This window comes from Vidua chalybeata, chromosome 1 (genome assembly GCF_026979565.1).
Source record: "Vidua chalybeata isolate OUT-0048 chromosome 1, bVidCha1 merged haplotype, whole genome shotgun sequence".
NCBI classification, from domain to species: domain Eukaryota; kingdom Metazoa; phylum Chordata; class Aves; order Passeriformes; family Viduidae; genus Vidua; species Vidua chalybeata.
The window spans coordinates 145,814,273-145,831,700 of record NC_071530.1 but is presented as its reverse complement, the minus strand read 5'-3'; the positions used below and the strand labels follow the sequence as shown (position 1 = coordinate 145,831,700).

Below are 17,428 nucleotides of genomic sequence, written 5' to 3'. Positions count from 1 at the left end.
GTCACCTAAATTAAGACTGAATTTAGACTAATGTTCTGCAAAATTTGTGTGCCAACAGTTCAGACCACTGCTTCAAAGCAGCCGTTCTATTGATACTCTCCTTACTGTCCAACATCTGTGCGTGCCTTTGGTCAGCCCCAGAGTTCCATACAAACACAAACATTGCACATCTCTGCTGTCACCCATTCAGATCAGGTTGGTGCCCATGTCACCCTCGAGATCTCTTCATATTCAGATTTGGGCACCAATGTCTAATTCCACCCAAAAGCCTGGAGAACTTGGTCTATGGTGCTGTATTTGCAGGTGCCCACTGCCATGCACAGATCCACAGGGCTGTCAGGTCACAGATGTTCAAACCCATGACAGAAGAAGTCAGGACCTAAAAAGCAGGAATTTAACTTTCCAAGATGTGGGGAGTTTCGAGCCTCTGTCACTCCTGTTCCTGTTCTCTGTGCCCCAAGAACTTGTACTCCATCCCTCCAGATGCACAAGTCAGATTTCAAGATTTGTAAGTCCAGGAGAAGAATAGAAAAACAACAACCTGACTCTACTCTGAGAAAAGCAGGTGAGGGTTCTGACTAGGCTAATAAACCTAGTTGAAGGAGAGAGAAAAGGTAGTCTTTATTTGGTCCTGAGCACCACTATAGCAACAATTTAGTATTTGGAAAGTGCACTGTGCCCTTGCGCATGAAAAGGATCTGCCAGCCTGACTTTTCTTGTCATTAAAGTCTTCTTCCCATGTTCAGACCTGCTTAAAGATGCCTCTCTCCATGTGCTATTCCATAAGTCTCCTAAAAAAGGAAAAAAAATGTATTTTGAATATAATGGAACACCTACTCCCATGATTAAATGCAATGAAGGAACCATTGAATACAATGATTTGCTAGCAGGAGACTCATATATCTTTAAATCAATAGAGTTGCATTTGCTTGCTGTGATGAGCCCACAGCCCACCTATGGTTGGCAGAGGCTGAATCAGCTGGCTGGCTGGAAGAATTATGAAGAATATATTACAAAAACACCAAAAAGAGGAAATCTGTTTTGTCAGGCATTTTGAGAATAAATCCTGTGCTGAGCAGTACACGAAGACCACAACAATCAATCTCCTACCCAACATCTTAGCCTGTTTTCTGTACCTCTTTTGGGTGTGTGCAGTCTCACCAGGATGCTGAATCTGGCCCTGATTCTGCCCTCTTGCCTGCCCCATCCCTTGGCTTTGTCACTGTGGTGACACCATTAACTTGCTGCTTTGTCATAATGTGGCATCTTCCCTTCCCCTTTCCTGCCCTTTCAAAACACTGATGCTCATGTCATCTACCCTCTCTTCCAGCTGCTTTTGCTGTTCACTGGCCTAGAGCACAGACAGCAGAAACTTGTTGAAAATATTTCACAACCTACATTTTTGTCTCCTTGCCTTTCTCATCTTCCTTATCCTCAGCTGGTCCTTAGCATCAGCTCAGTTGCTTGCTTTGTGCCTTCAAGTGACCTCCTCAGTGCCTTCTTTGGTTTTCACTGGCATTAGGCAGGAAAACCTCCTGACCAGTCTGAAATATGTTATGATTCTCCTTGAAACCCCTCCCTCAAACACCTGTTTGCTCTGTGATTGGGGTTCCTCTCCTGGAACCACTGGATTTATCACTTTCACCCATGATGTGTGCTGGTCTCCTTGTGCTTTCCTTGCCTGTTCTGTTGTATCCCATCTTACATTTATCCTGTGAGTTCTGCAAGGGAGAGAGCTTCCCTATGCTGTGTTCACAGAGTGTTTAACTCCAGGAGGAGGATGGGACAGAGCTACTGTCCAAATAAATTAATACTCTACAGGCAGCTGTTTGGTCTTTTTATTAAGTCAGGATCTCTCTTCTTCTATGACTTCTCCATGTTACTTGACAAGGTAGCAATATTCCACCCGACTGTGCTCAATGACATCAAAGCCACTGGGCTGTTGGGAAACACACTCTGTGTGTAAAGATTGTTTTGAAAAACCCAGAGAGAGAGAGAGAAAGAGAGAGAAAGTTATCAACTATTTATCTTGGCTCCAACAGAAATTTCTGCAGCTGTTGTTAAAAAAAAAAAAAAAAAAAACAACTTTCCAGGCTGGGTATTTTAAGTTTCAGCCTTTGGCCCTCTTATCCCAATTATGTCTTCATTAGGCATGTTAAAGAACTGCTGAAACCCCAGTATATTCTACAAATACCATCAGGTCACTTTTCCACCATGTCCTGAACCTTCATGAGTGTAAGTACCACACCAAAGAAAGTAATACCTAATAATGGTGATAGAATCCAGTATTCACAAAAGAGATAAAACACACAAAGTGCAAAATATAGAATCAAAAATAAAGGCTTGAGTACAGACCAAGACATTTCATAAACTGAAAAATGAAGGCTTGAGCATAGCTTAAGATACTTCATAGGCTGGGACATAATTGCTCTTGATTCCTTTATATTGGCTTTTTATCTCAAAGAAGGCAGATGACAAATTGTCAAGTGATTTTTCATAAGCCATTAGTACATGGTTTCCCTTCCTGTCTCCTTCTCCTCCTTTGCACATTTGGATCCTTTCCTTTTAATATTTGCAAGTTTATAGTTTGGAAAGGTCAAAAAATGCAAACCACAAAGCTTTTTCTCTCTGCAGCCTGCTGGTCTCCTTCTTACTGTTTATACACTGCAGTTGAACTTGGGGACATCTTTGATGTTAGACAAACCCATTTCAGAAGGTGCTCCTGACCTAAAAGATTTGCACTGATGAAGCTTCTAAGAGAAAGAAGATAAAGCACAGGGACTTACCCCAAGTCAGTGGGCAGTCAAAGGGCAAGCCTGGGAAGGAATTTTTATCTCAGTGATGCTTTGGTCACTGTTTTCCCTATGCACTTGTATCCTTTTCTTAGGACAAAGATTGTTGTGACTGAGAAATTGGGTGTTTCTCTAACCTGTCAAAAGCCAGCCAGTGCATAAAGGGACCACTGGGATGAGCCACTGTAGCTTAATCATGTCTCAGTGTACCTGTACCCCTGGAGAGCATTTTTAAGCTGATGGTCAGATCCAGGTTTCCTGGCATAAAGTAAGGCTGAAATTTATGTGCCCCTTCTTCTCCCCACATCAATAGTCCCCATTGCTATTCCCCCATCACAGCATTCAAACCTGAGCACTGTGGGGCCCTGGCACCCCCCACCCTTTGACTGCTGGCTGTGGGCAGCTTGCAATGCTGGCAGCATCAAGGTGTTCGTTTTTCATCCTCCCTGTGATAGGAACAGAGGTGAGGAGTTCAGCACTCTCCCTTACCTCCACTGACATCAGTGCTGTGTCAGCCCTGATGGTATTAGAGCAATCTTTTAAAAGCAGTTCATCTTATTACTGAGCTGTGCTCTCCCTGAAGGCCATGGACAAATGTTAAAATCTGGAAGTGTGTGTGATGTCATGGAAGAAATATGAAACAGCAGCTGAACTGCTGGCTGCTGCAAGGGCAAATTCTGGTTAATGTTTCCTATTAACTCCTAACTCCTTCTGTCATCCTGCTCTTGGTAGGGAGAATCTAAAGGAAATAGCTCTCTCATTTTCTGCTCAAAATTGCCATTTCCAAGGAATTGCTAGAGGTCTAATTAAAGCAGAATAAATGTATTTTGCATTTCTCACCCAAGAGGATAGTTTAGATCAGAATCAGTGTAATGAATACAGCATGTTTCTGATGGAGTTTCGAGTGTAAATGAAAGGGATACTGTGAATGATGATGACAAATGTACTTCAAATGAAGAATTAATACTACTCATAACACTAGGAATATAAAAATCCATTATTAGAACAATTATTAGAACAAATGCTTTAGTAATATTAAGCACTTCTGTGTCTAAATCTCTGTTAGAATACACAGAAGGAACATACAAATATTTATGCTGATATTTAGTACTCAGTACTCCTGTGGCTGTAATTTATATTCCCCCATAATCATGTCACAGTGCCACTCTGTGCTTTGTGTTGTGCCATTTTCACTTGTGATTTTAATGTCCCTGAAGCAACACTTCATGGGGAAACCCCTTCTTCTAGCCAAGAAAACAACTTTTCTCAAATCTCAGTGGTGCTCTCTGAAATACAAATAATAACACTAATAAGACCCAGAAGCTTCTGTATTGAACAATGCACAACTATCTTGTGAGAAATGTTTTCTTCACAGGGGACCTTATGTTCTTAAACAAGACTCAACACGTGATTTTTGCAAACAAGCAGGGGAAGCCGTAGTTAACTGAGATGTGGTTATGGAATCTGTTTATAAATGTGAGTTGCAGCCATGTCACATTTTTACAGACAGAAGGAAGCCAAAAAATGTTCATGAGATCACAAGCCTTACTAAGCAGCAGCCTCTGTGCTCCTCCAGGGTCACTCAGAGATCCGTGTCTTGTTGACAGGCTCTGCACTGGATTATCTCCCCAAACAGCTGCAGGATGACATCTGCAGAGGTTCTTAAAGATGGATGAGATGTTTAACCAAATCACTTAGTCCCATACTCTTTCTTGGAGCTCCCACATCTTTCTCTTGATTATGCATTTGGAAGCACATCCTTGATACCCTCAGCTAACTCTCCTTGCTTCTAGCAGCCAAAAGGACCAGTGAAGCACATACCTCTGGTAACAATTAGAGAATAGGCTGGGTTGGAAAGGACCCTAAAGATCATTTAGTTCCATCCCCCCACCATGGACAGGGATACCTTCCACTAGGCCAGGAATAAATGACATGAACAGGACACAGAGGTATGAAGTTATGTTTTGGCTCACAGCTGCATTTCATGATAATTCACCATGATCATCATTTGTCTTAATCTCAGTGTCTTTAGGAAAAAAAAAATAGCACCCTGCTTTGCAGTACTATTATGCCACCCTACAGAAGACAGTATTTTAACCATTGCTATTAATACCTTAAATGTATTATTATCATTGAGGGCTTGCCCCATACTTGTCAACAAACTATAGCTGTCTGACAGACTAACTCCATTTTCTTCCATTTAATAAAGTGTCACAATAGTTTCCCAAGCACCCTTTTTTTGTCAGATTTTCAATGTATTATTGCTGTTTACTACAAGCAGGGTCATTGGTGGGATCTTGGTTCCTTGCAATAATGAAGAAATTGGCTTACACAGTGAATAGCTGTTCCTTTGCCATCAAGTTTATGTTAACATTCACAGTATCAATTAAAGCAAAATTGAGGATCAAATATGTGACAATAACTGGAGGGGCTGAAATAATTGCAAGGGTGAGGTCATGGTGATCGAGCTTCCAAATGCATTTTACAGAGTGCTGATGTGAAGTCTGTGGGTTATTTCTCCTTCCTTCAGGTGTCAGAACTCATTTAGGCTTTAGACACTGCCGTAAAAGGCAATCAGCTCTTCCCTTCCAATCTCCAAAATCATTTTAGCACAGGTAATATCAACAGAGTCACATCATTTAGAGCCTCCTCCTGCTGCCGTGCAGCTGCTCAGGCACTTAATTACAATATGTTCCTGGGATGAGAGGATGAGCAGGCAGCCTCATTTCCGCGCTCCATTAAAACGAGCTTAGCCAAATTAGGCTGATAGGATAATGGGGTATTTTGTGCAATTCCTTCTATTTCCAGCAACAAGGATTGTGCCAGATATTGCTCTCTTTGTGTAAATTGTATACCTGGTGTTTGTTTACAAGGAATAAGTAATGGCTATATTCTTTCATCTTATACTGAGTTGCTAAACGACATTTTTCTAAAGACTTATAAATTAATGCATCATCAACTCATGCACAATGACAATATATGTACTGTCAAAGTTTGATTTAGCAGGGAGGAGAGGTAGGAGCTTGAAATATTTTTCTTAGGAAAGTACAGGAAACAAACCACTCCATGAGAACAGTGCCTTACATGATATATGCCATATATGCACTTTCATAATTTCAAGTAGAAATGTTCTAAGTTTGTGCAACTCTTCTCTATCACCTTCAGGTGGTGTTAAGATTGGAAATTCAAATTATTTTAATAGCACTGATTTGTCCTTTGTTGATTCAGTTGGAGTGGGTCAGGTACCCAAAGATAGGATTTACCTCATCTTTCTCTCTGAAAAAACTGTCATCTACATTTAGTGTAAAATATTAGGGGAACAAAATGCCCTTCAGGGAAGTCTAGCTTAGGAGAAGAAGCACCTTTAAATATCAAAAGAGCTCCCAAACTACCTTGAGACAGATGAGCTAAATGTGAGACACTAATGTGAGAAAGGATGAATTCAGGACAAAGACATCCTTTTTTTGAACCCAACCATTAATAAGCTTTACTTGATTAACAGAAAAAATGTAAAATTCAGATAAAATAATGTTATTTATTGTAGTGGGATTTCTTTGGTGGTTTCATTTTGCTCTGTTTCTCATGCTGTACTTCCTAGTTTCTGTTTTTCCTTTTCATAGTAACAAATGGGGAATTTGGCACTCTCTATCATCATCCCCTTGGCTGAGAACAGAGCAGAGTAAATAGAGGAGTGTGGGTTATGGTTTAGCATGTCCCTTTAGGAATCTCTCTGACAGGATAATGAGTGGTCAGTGTGGGTGACTCTCATGTGGTGTTAAGGAAGGAAAAGTGCTGTGTCCTCCTTCACAAACTGGTTTTGGGCATCATTTCTGGGACATCTGCAACAAGCTTAGTAGAATCTAAACTGGAGATTTCCCAATCAAGACCCAAACAATGAACAAGGTAATGAAGTCTGACTTCTGGTGACTCATCCCTCCTCGAGAGCGGCTCCCTGGATAGAGCAGTCCTGGCCCCTCTGCAGAGGGAGCATTGGAGGCATATTTTGCTGTAGACTTTAAACATTACACCTGCAATTTCAGAGTTTCATGGTCAAATTCCAAGCTAGAAATAAGCCCTCAGTGTCTGTTCCTTTATCAACCACACTGCAATGAAGATGACAGATGGTGTGAGGTTATTATGTTTAAATGGCCACGGAGGGAAGTAGGAGTCCCTAGCTTTGGTGTTAGCAGGAACTATGTTCTGAAGATAAGTGAATGAAGCAATTGCTGAGAAGAGTAAGACATTATTCCATATATCATCCATTGCAGACATACATATTATCTATGATATATGGATAAACCAGGAAGGATTTCAATTTTTAAAAAATGCCTATTGTTCTGTAGCAGTGTGGGGGTGTGTTTTTTCATGAACAGACATACATGTGATTCCAGTGTGTGCAGCTTTATTGTATTCAGAACTGCTGAAAATAATTACCCACAATATCAATTTCCCTTCTGGAGCTTAAGAAGCAGGTTGAGAGCAATGGTGCTATTAAGAATAATTTCAGAGTAGTAAATATAGCTATCTAATCATCTATAATGGCAGGCTAGACATCCAAATTTGACTGAAATGAAGAAATATATCACTATACATTCTATTTCAGTGAAAATATGCATACATCTATCCTGCCTGCAGCAAATGTGAGGTACAGAAAACATTCTTCAAAACACATAGTTCCTGTAGTGATCAGTTCCCAACCCTCCCTCTTTAGCCCAAAGTATTACAACCAAAACACTACATAAAATGTTGCATCTACTCTCTTATGTGTCATGATCTACTAAAGAGTTGGAATACTTTAAATGCATTTCATATAATATAAAAGCTATTCTGAATCAAAGCCTGTGATCTGGAATACAATGAGACTCTCACTGATGGTTCAGTTGTTAAATGGAGAAGATCCTAGAGATTCTGTTGGCATTCAGTACCAAGTCCATACCCAACACAGGCAGTATTTGCCTGTCTGTACAACAGTAGTTGTGGAGCTGCATTAACATATGGGACTGCTGCTCTCAGCTCTGGAGCATGAAAGGTTCATACCCCCCTGGCAGCAAAGCATATGGTCTAATAAATATGAACAGGGTCAATGCTTAACTCTGTGCTCTTGGGATATTTTGTACTCACCTAATGCCCTTCTGGGAGAAAACCTTAAGGGATGTGGCCAAGATATATATAAATATAACCATTCATATTCTACTTGGCACATGCTGTAATGCTTTATATTTTTAGTATGTGAAGTCTGCAGATTTTAACAGCTTTATGATGCTACATTTAGAGATGAGACCAGTAGTAATGGATGAGAGACTGAACGTGACCCAGCAATTTGCACTTGCTGCCCAAGAAGCCAAAGGTGTCCTGGGCTGTATCCACAACCCCGTGGGCAGCAGGTGAAGGAGGGGATTCTGCTGCTCTGCTCTGCTCTGCTCTGCTCTGCTCTGCTCTGCTCTGGTGACACTCCACCTTCAGTGCTTCATCCAGCTCTGGGGGTCCCAGCATGGGAAGGACCTCAACCTGTTGGAGCAAGTGAAGAAGAGGCCACGAAGATGATTAGAAAATTGGAGCACCTCTCCTATGAGAAAAGGCTGAGATAATTGGGATTGTTCAGTCTCAAGAAGAGAAGTCACTGGGGTCACATAATTGTAGCTTTCCAGTAGCTGAAGGAGCCTATGGGAAAGATGGAGAGGGACTTTTTGCAAGAACCTGGAGTGACAGGACAAGGGGGAAAGCTTCAGACTGAAAGAGGATAGGTTTAGATTAAATATTAGGAGGAAATTATTGTGAGAGGTGGTGAGGCACTGGAACATGTTGCCCAGAGAATTTGTGGCTGCTCCATCCCTGGAAGTGTTCAAGACCAGATTGGATGGGGCTTTGAACAACCTGGCCCAGTGGAAGGTGTCCCTGCCTATGGCAGGGGTTGGAACATGATGATCTTTTAGGTCCCTTTCAACCCAAGCCGTTCTGTGATTCTATGATTCCACAGTTCCATGATTCTATAGATAAAGAGGTGGCTGAGGCTGAGCTTGTCACAAGTTTTGCAAATTTTGTTTTTCTGGGAGAATCTCAGGTATCGTTGTCTGTATCAGGATTGACTGTGACCACATCCAGGGCTCTGTGGATTCAATGCCATGCACTGGTCTGCATCTCTTGGGGCAGGAGCTGCAAGACAGAGTTCACCCTAACAGGAGAACTGACTGCAAACCAGAGCAGGTTTTGCTGAGATATTTTAGATGATTGCTTTTGTGAATATATCTTAATAGATTAATATACTTTTTAGAGAAAAACTAAAGTATCAATTAGGTTAAATAGTTACTTCTACGGTGAATACCAATGTCAGATGAAACTCTTAAGTGCTGGTTACCTGTTTCCAGGTGAGGTCACCTCTCTGCTCACATTCACTACACATCTTCAAATGGCTCACTGGATGATTTTGATTCAGAAGGGTTCATGATGAGTTATTTTTTCTCACTCCACTCACAAATTATGGCTTATCTTAGGTACTTCCATGTATTTATTTGATTTATTAAGTGCAGTCGGTGACTCTCTATGATTGATCCAGTTTATCAATACCTCACACTCCACAGGGCTGTGTTTGCTTTACAATCTTTATCAGGGTCTAGTAAAAATGCACTGATTCATGAACCTCATCAGAGAGATGCCAGATGGTTGGCAAAGGTGTCTTCTGGGCATCAGGTAGCCCATTATTGAAGTTGTTAGATATGTTCATAATTTCTACTAATTTATTTTTTGAGTAGTCATATGACAATAAGTTATTACCCAAAGGACCTTCACTACACAGGGCATGCAGTAAAAAAGGTGAACAGTGAAGAACTTAGGCTCACTCTTGTAAATACACTTGACCCTCCCAGATGACATTTGACACTCTCTCAATTTAAAAATAGACTAGTGTGTTAATTCATATCTCTATGGCTTTTCTTGCTTGTCTGAGCTTGGAAAGTCTTTGTGTATTACTTTCCACTTGACAAGGAAAAGAGGTGAGAGAACATGTATCAGAAAATCAGCATCAGTCACAGCTTTTCAGTGTTTTATTTTTTTCTCCTTAACACTTTCAAGGTTGTATCACCAGACATGCTAACTAGTAAATGTACTATGAGAAGAAATTTAGCACAGAGAACATTAGCATCATCACTGATATTAATTAAAAAGCAGATTTAAAAAATGAAACAAAACCCCCAAAACAACACAAACCCCTACCTTCCAATGATTAGAGCTGTTTTTCTTATGTAATTAAACCAACCAGCTCATTAGCATTAACCACACTACACATTCTAATGACCCAATTTATTTTAAACTACAGATTCAAGCAGATCTGATAAGGCTGCTGTTTCCTAATTCTAAAATAATGCCTAATTTAAAACAGCCTTATGGGCTTTGGCTGCCACATAACCATGTCCCATTACAATTTGACTTACTCAGCAAGCCAGTCCAGTTCATCATGGAGAAATTCAGGAAGAGAATTTGCAAGCTTTTGACTCCATATGTTCTTTATGGGAATTTGATGAATTTATTTTAATTCAAATCTATCTAAGGACTGAAATTCAAAACTGTTAAGGAAAATGAACTATTTCCCTTATGCTAGAGATTGTTCAGTCTCCCGAGGGCAGCATCTGGCAGATAATACAGTATGTTGTGCAGGAAAACAGCTCAGACATATTTAAGTAGCAAACTGTGATTACAAAGGCAAAGCTTAGAGGATGATGTCTTTTGACACAGAATTTAAACTTTTAGCTTTTAACGTCAGTCAGGTTTCTTGGCCCTCCTTGGCTTCAGAATTTCAGTGAAGGAACCATAGATGCCTTCCCAGAAGTTTTACACTGTGTCCAGAGAGTGATCATGCTTACATGATGGTGACTACCCCAGAGCAATGAACTTGTGCTCTGAGCCTCCAGATCCAGCCCAGGCGACAGCAAAATTTGGGTCAAGGGGTTTTGGCCAGCTCAAAGGAGAGCAAGTTGACATCCTCACACTGCATCCAGTGCAGCCACACATTGAATGGAGTCACTGGCTGCCACTGTGGGATCGCCCTTTCCAGAGAATTTCAGTGCTTATCAGTGATCCCTGTTAGGAGATAATTTTTAATTTAACTCAAATAAGCTCAGGTTATCTTCAAAGTGGAAGGTCATTTGCTGTGATCAGACGAGATGGCAGACACTTGCCTTCCAGAAGAACTCTATTAAGTGAAAACAACTGCTCATTAGTGAGGAATTAAGCTCAAAACACTAAAAATCTACATCCTGGGACTGATTCTGGACACAGTACACAGATTAATTGAAATATTTGCTGCATCTAATCTTTCCTTATGTGCATCTGGATGTTCCATAAAGCAAATTACTTCAGCTATGAAATGATCAAGCAGTAGAGATTCAAACTATATATAACTTCTATGCAAGAGCATCAGAACATGACATTAATCTCCTTTCTAATTTCCTAAGCTCCCATTTTGTCATGCAAGGTGACATCCCTCACAGCAACTGGATGATTTATATTGTGGAGGGTATTCTTAACTATCTTTAATATTGGTGCAACAGCTCATCCATCTTGAAACAAATTATATATGCAAGATTATTTATTCAGGACAGGCAACGAATCATTAAAAAAAGATCTTATTTCTGAATAAACACAGCATATCTATCTCTGTCTTTATGGTACCAAGTAAATTGCATGTGTCCATTATGAGTATGTGTATCCCTCCCAAAATTGACTGACTTTGAAGTCTTATGATGAAATACCTCTCTGAAATAGAGTAAGGACTTGAAAAATGAAACTAAAGTAAACTTATTGTCTCATTTTCACAGTATAAAAATCGATAAAAGTACCATGACACAAGGTCAGAATTAGCAAAATAATCCTATGGGGTCTATTCTAGTCTTACAGAGTCAAGGATTTTTATGCTGGTTGCATGAAAGGCACCATTATGGTTTATCCTTATCCATCTATTAACATCTTTATGTGTAATAGCTTCCTTATAACACTGTGTTTTTGATAAACTTGGAACTTGTTATTTCTCCCAAAATTGATAAGCAAGTTGACAACTGCAATTGCCTTAAGTTCTTCTTGCTTATATGTAGGAATAAATGAGGTTGTCTCTGCAGTCCAGTGACCAGGAATTTTGTAGGATCTGACTGGGTTGCCTGTTTTCTCTGAGAAAGCACATCACTTCATAGGGCTGCACGTGGTGTGGGTGGAGAAGGGAAGGATGACAGAAGTCTTGTATTTCTTGGCTTTAAATTGGCAAGGGAAAGGTAGAAATAGGTGATTTTTAAGGTTCCTTCCAACTTGAGCCATTCTATGATTCTATGAAATACTATTCTATGAAATTCTATGAAATACTCTCTTCTGCTAACCATTAACAACACCCTGTAACACAGGAATGTGAGAGGGAAACGAGGGGTTCCAGTGAAAGAGGTGGTGGGAGCAAGATGTTTTCTCCAAGTTAAACACTGAGCTGCTGTTTAATGCTGGCTGGGTGCCTCTTCTGAGGTTCACACTAGAAGGGCTCATTCAAGACCTCTCTTCTACTTTTGATGACGTTGTGCAAGGTGGCATCCAAGAAAAACCCCTCATAAAGGCTGGATAAATGATACCCACTGCTTCGTTCTCAGCCCAGGCATCTTGGCCAGTCACAAATAGCAACAGGTTGCTCTGATATGACCTGTCAATATACCTGCTGCTTCACTCCTTTCTAGATGTTCACAGATAGTCTGGTTACCTTTTATGCTGTTTTTTTCCTACTACCATGTGCTTGCAGCAAGGTCCCCCACAGCCTCTGTAGTTTGAATTCCTCCACAAATGATGGCAATAGAGAGAGCAGCTGTCATCAGGGCCAAGTTCAGGGCAGCCATGGCCATCTTTTTTTCTCCTTTGATTCATTTAGTCTCATGACAATATTGCCTTCCATCTCCATTCCCTCCATAGTAATTGACTTCTTGTGGGTGAACTGCCTTGTATCTTCCAAGCTTTCATTTTGTTAAGCTAATAAATCAATTTTCCAGACAGGTGGTAGGGTTAAATATTGCCCAGATCTAGTAAAATCAGAGATAAGACAGAGGCAGAGAGAAAGTTCTGAACAGTCTGAGGAATTCTGGAAGAGCATTGGGGGACAAGCAAACACTAACTAAAACATGCAGTTTTAAAAGGTTTTGGTGTTGGGTTTCAGTTAGAAAGCCCATATTCCACTGCCTGCCTCAAACATACATCCAAGAGAGGCAGGTTTAAGCGCATTTTTCTTCCTCTGAAATTTAGGAAAAACAGGAACCAACAGTCTTAAAAGCCAAGCAAACTCCAGCTTGGTCTAACCCAAAACTTGTGGAGGTCAGTGTCACAGTCTTCCATGTGTTTTGAGTCAGTTCTTCAGAGAGCAGCCATAATCCATCCCAGCTGTGAGGAGGGCAGAGAAAAATCAAACCAATTGGAACAAATTGCTTTGGAGCAAAAATCCAACCCTTTAGGAGAAAAATCTACATGTCTTTATTAGGTGTCAAGTATAGAACAATGTGTTACTAACAATTTATTGTCCACGGGAATTATCTAAAAAACTCTTTTTGTGTTGAAAAGTTGTGCTTCCTGTTTTGTGGCATCAGTTTTCTTTCTTTCACAGGAATTGCCTGAAATATAAAATTCATGCCTGAAGAAATAAAAATCAATCAATGCATAATAACTTATTCAATAATATAGACTAGTCTGCCACTGAAAATTGATACAGGGATAATCAGAGTGCGTTCGACCCCATCCTTTCCTGAATTACATGAATGCAGCTCCTGATACAGCAAAGGCAGTTTTGATACTTCAGAGCCATACAAAAAAGCATGGGATCAAATCTACTCCTATATTAATTTTATGCCAGGGTAATTTCATACATTTTAATGAGATGACTTTGTATTTACACCTCTGAGAGAGACAGAATCCACAAATACCATTTCTTTTTTTTTTTTTTTTTTTTTTCAAGAGGAGGAAAAGCTATAATGTGGGCATCATAATTTTCAGAAACATTATTCTTTTTATTCTTTTCCTTTGTGGAAGGATGATCTACAATATTGTAAATACAAATAATGGCCATTGAGCAAGGTTCATACAGTATGCTGCCAACAAAGTACTGACCTGAACACTGAAAACAGAAATAGAAAAAAAAAAAGTAATAAAAATATTGATTACAGCATGGGATCGAGTAAATTAACTTTTTGCTATGAGAGAAGCCAAGTAAAAGGGAAAACTTCAGACTGAAATATTTAGCTTTCTTTTGGTTTTGCTGTAATCTTTTTCCTTTAACCTTCATCCAGACTGCATCCTGAAGAAGGTCTCTCTGCTAATAAGGTTACTCATTCAGCTCTTCCCACCTCCTGTAATTTGCCTAAATTATGGAAGGCAAATTAAGCCAGCTCCAAACAATATTAACAGGCTGGTGCTACCATCATAATTAAGTCACAGCAGATGCAAAGGGACGATGGAGACTTGGTAGTAAATATATCAAGTGTTTCTGATGACAGTAATGCATTTTATTAGGAAAAACTATCATCATTGTTATGATCTAATGCACATTTACCCTTTTCTTGTCCTTCAGTCACTGGGTAGGACATAAGCTAAATTGAATTCCTGTATGTTAATGTTCTTTCCTAGTTAACTGATATTAATATTATATTCTATATTATTTAGTGGTTACTCTTGCAGCTACACTTTGTGCTGTCAAAAAGGCAGATTTACTTTTCTCGAGAGGTATTGGTGTCCTGCACTGTTGTCTCAACAAGAACCTTGTGCAATGGGCTCCACAAGAGACACAGATTCAGCTCTGCCTGTTCTTCCTCTGAGCAGCCACCAGTCCTGAGCTGGGCCCAAGCAGGAGTGGCAGGAGGGCTGTGTGGAATAAGGATAGGACTCTGAGGAGCATGGGGCAGAATCATCTCAGCTGGAGGGAACTGTTAACCTGAATTTGCAGTCCCTGGAGGTGTGCACTGATCACTGGGCTGGCAGCAGGGTCACTGCTTCCTTCAGCCATAAATTGTGAGCACAGAATAGACTCTTTGACAAAAATAGCATTGTGGGTTAACCCCAGCTGACAACCAAGCCCCACAGAGCCACTCACTTGCTCCCCCGTGGTGGGATGAGAGAGAGAATCAGAAGGGTAAAAGTGAAAAATCTCAAGGTTTGAGATAAAGACAGTTTAATAGGTAGATAAAAAGCTGTGCACACAAGCAAAGCCAAACAAGGATTTCATTCATCCCTTCCCATGGGCAGGCAGGTGCTCAGCCACCTCTAGAAAATCTGGGCCGCATCACACACCATGGTGAATTGGGAAGACAAACACCATCACTCCGAATGTTGTCCCTTCCTTTCTCTTCTCTCAGCTTTATGTGCTGCTGTTGATGCCATATTGTATGGAACATCCCTTTGGTCACTTGGGATCAGCTGTCCTGGCTGTGGCTCCTCCCAGCTCTTGTGCACCCCCAACTTTCCCATTGCTGCAGTGAGGAGCAGAAAAGACCCTAACAAGCAGCAAAACCAAAAGCAGTCACTAAGGAGCACAAGACTTTTTAAATTTGATCGAGCACATTCCAACCAAATGCGTTGTTACCTCAAAGCCTTTGAGCACCAGAAGGATCATTGTGGTTTAACCCCAGATGACAATTAAGCACACACAGACACTCACTTACTTCCTCCCAGTGGGATGGGGAGAGAACTGGAAGGGTAAAAGGGAGCTGTAGCTGAGCATCAAGGAGAAAGGGATATGTCTCCTCAAAATCTCAAATGTCTATATTTTACATGATGTCCTGGTCAAATGTATGGCATACATGGATTTGAATATCTGAAATTCCCAGGCCAAAGAGAAATGTTGTGGGAATCCAGGGCATCCCTCTCTGGCTGCCCTGGATTCCCACCAAATGTCAGTATTTGGTGACTGCATAGTGCCCTCCTTTTTTGTGCTTTGCTCAATGGCATTCCCCTCTCACCCTGCTTGCAAGGCAGCACAGGATTAGGACTGGGCTTGGGCACTGCTGTGCTCCAAATCCTGACCAGGAGAGAGCACACAGTATGCTGTTTACACTTGCAAAATGCTATTTGTAGGGTTGCCACACATAGCCCATCTCTTTGGACTTGAATCACAGCACCAATGTGGGTGGCAGCCTCAGAGATGTTGATGCTTTTCTCATTCCCACAAGTCTCTGGGGTGTACTCAGTTCTGATATCCTTAATTTGAATTTAGCTTGTTGTCTTCCTGTGCTATGCAGCCTACACATCTCTGCTTGTTTACACTTGAGAAAGAAAATCTGCTCAGAAAAGAAATAAGGCTCTTTTCCTTAGCTTGAGGCATCAATCAAACCAAGCAAGGGGAAATGAAGTGGAAATGGAGTGTGACATCTGAGGAAAAGCCTTCCTTTGATCTTTCTTGATATTGTTGGTTACAGCTAAGGGGGAAACAGTTCACAATTCCTTCATTAGTCTTTGGTGTGTGAAGTAATTGTTTTGGATAAGGGTAGTGGTTGAATGTCTGCATCCTACAGCCTGTGCTGGGAACAACATTGTGATATTGACATTGCACAAACCACTGAGGACAACTTATCTGTTGGGAAAACCTAATTAATAGACTTGTGTTCATCCAGACTTAATATTACCTATAAATAGTCCAACAAATTTTAATTATGTCAGAGAGGCTGCAAGATAAAGACACTATTGGGATAGTGTAGACACCCTCCATTGTACTCTTTCTCCTCTTAGAATGTCATGTTAACTTGTCTGTATACCATAATCTGTTTATGGATTAAATGTGGAATACATACATTTCACCCCACTAATTAGCTGTTTAGTGTTATCTGGAGAGAAAAATATGTCTGCTGTCTTCTATGGTTTGATCTGCTGAAATGCAAGTCTGGATTGCTTGTGGTTATAGGAAAGGTGCATGCAGATGTCCTAGATAGTACTGCATTTCTTATCATGATAACTTCCTGACACCAGCCAATTGTAAGTTTAATCAGAAGATATTTCCCTTAATCGGAATGAAGAGAAGGTGTTTCAGTCATAGCTGACATTTGAGCTCTCAGCTCAGCAATTATGAACTTCAGTGACTTATAAAGCATTTTAATTTTTTCCTTTTAATGCCTAACAAAACAATTTTCCCCTGGAAGAGAAGATGGCTTTCCCAGTCTAAACTAGGGGCTTTCACAGATTAAGTAAATATTTGCCAGATTGTCCTTTATAAAACATTTGCAGTCAAATCCTTTCTCTCCGATTAGTCAGAGAATGCTGTAGATGGTCTTTTCATATACATAAATATTCAACCTTCCAGAGTATGACAATCTGTCCTTTATCTGAGTAGCTCATATTAAAATAGAAAACAACAGCAGAAGGCAGGCACCCCTGTCTGGAGGAGACATTACACCTTGCAGAGGTGGAACACCTGGGTGGGCACCCAGGACCATCACTGACTTTGGTTTCCATTGTACCCTGGCTTGCTGGAAGGCCACATCCCTTGTCACAGATGATGATCTGAAAGAGCTTTATCAGACTTGGATCACTTTTCGCTCGGATGACCCCCGTCTGCTTGCCAGCCTGAGGAAACTCCTGATGGTGCAGGGCACCAGAGTAGCCCATGCATACCTTGGCATCCTCAGAGCTGTTCTAGCCTCTCTGAC

The 17,428-nt window shown here is 40.7% G+C and overlaps 1 long non-coding RNA gene across 1 annotated transcript; it reads right to left on the bottom strand.

The window, feature by feature from the left end:
- Positions 1–596: 596 nt before the first annotated feature.
- On the bottom strand, positions 597–1,183 carry LOC128797901 (uncharacterized). The gene is made up of 2 exons (XR_008434274.1): positions 1,137–1,183; positions 597–791 (listed from the first exon to the last, which is right to left on the bottom strand). It is a non-coding gene; the product is annotated as an uncharacterized LOC128797901 (long non-coding RNA).
- Positions 1,184–17,428: the final 16,245 nt, after the last annotated feature.